The following is a 1,408-nucleotide window of genomic DNA, read 5'->3' as shown; positions in this document are numbered from 1 at the left end:
ATTTCCAAATAACTTGTCATTTAGCTTCATGATTGCTCCAAGGTATTTAGCAACTTGCTCTTCAGTGACATACTCATCCTCTTCAGAGGGAGAATACTCATCAGAGCTCATGAAAGGCAGAAGTAAGTCCAATGGAATCTCTATGATCTCATTTTGAGCCTCAGATTCCCATGGTTCCTCATTGAGGAACTCAGAGGAGATTGGTACACGCCCACTGAGGTCTTCCTCAGTGGCGTCCACCTCCTCCCTTTCCTCTCCATATTCGGCCATGTTTATGGCTTTGCACTCTCCTTTTGGATTTTCTTCTGTATTACTTGGGAGAGTGCTAGGAGGGAGTTCAGTAACTTTCTTGCTCAGCCGACCCACTTGTCCTTCCAAATTTCTGATGGAGGACCTTGTTTCAGTCATGAAACCTTGAGTGGTCTTTATTAGATCAGAGACCATTGTTGCTAAGTCAGAAGTATTCTGCTTAGAGCTCTCTGTCTGTTGCTGAGAAGATGATGGAAACGGCTTGCCATTGCTAAACCTGTTTCTTCCACCATTATTGTTATTGAAACCTTGTTGAGGTCTCTCTTGATTCTTCCATGAGAGATTTGGGTGATTTCTCCATGAGGAATTATAGGTGTTTCCATAGGGTTCTCCTAGGTAATTCACCTCTTCCATGGAAGGGTTCTCAGGATCATAAGCTTCTTCCTCAGATGAAGCTCCCTTAGTACTGCCAGGTGCATTTTGCATTCCAGACAGACTTTGAGAAATCAAATTGACTTGTTGAGTCAATATTTTATTCTGAGCCAGAATGGCGTTCAGAGTGTCAATCTCAAGAACTCCTTTCTTCTGATTAGTCCCATTGTTCACAGGATTCCTTTCAGAAGTGTACATGAATTGGTTATTTGCAACCATTTCAATGAGCTCTTGAGCTTCTGTAGGCGTCTTCTTCAGATGAAGAGATCCTCCAGCAGAGCTATCCAAAGACATCTTGGATAGTTCAGAGAGACCATCATAGAAAATACCTATGATGCTCCATTCAGAAAGCATGTCAGAAGGACACTTTCTGATTAATTGTTTGTATCTTTCCCAAGCTTCATAGAGGGATTCTCCATCCTTCTGTCTGAAGGTTTGGACTTCCACTCTAAGCTTACTCCATCTTTGTGGTGGAAAGAACTTTGCCAAGAAGGCATTGACTAGCTTTTCCCAAGAGTCCAGGCTTTCTTTAGGTTGAGAGTCCAACCATATTCTAGCTCTGTCTCTTACAGCAAAAGGGAATAGCATCAGTCTATAGACCTCAGGGTCTACCCCATTAGTCTTGACTGTGTCACAGATTTGCAAGAATTCAGCTAAGAACTGATGAGGATCTTCCATTGGAAGTCCATGGAACTTGCAATTCTGTTGCATTAGAGAAACTAATTGA

The 1,408-nt window shown here is 42.3% G+C and overlaps 1 non-coding gene across 1 annotated transcript; it reads left to right on the top strand.

The window, feature by feature from the left end:
- The first annotated feature begins 1,029 nt into the window (after positions 1-1,029).
- On the top strand, positions 1,030-1,137 carry LOC130971200 (small nucleolar RNA R71). The gene has a single exon (XR_009082433.1). It is a non-coding gene; the product is annotated as a small nucleolar RNA R71 (small nucleolar RNA).
- Positions 1,138-1,408: the final 271 nt, after the last annotated feature.

Source organism: Arachis stenosperma, chromosome 3, assembly GCF_014773155.1.
Source record: "Arachis stenosperma cultivar V10309 chromosome 3, arast.V10309.gnm1.PFL2, whole genome shotgun sequence".
Classification (NCBI taxonomy): domain Eukaryota; kingdom Viridiplantae; phylum Streptophyta; class Magnoliopsida; order Fabales; family Fabaceae; genus Arachis; species Arachis stenosperma.
This window is presented reverse-complemented; position numbering and strand designations above follow the sequence as displayed.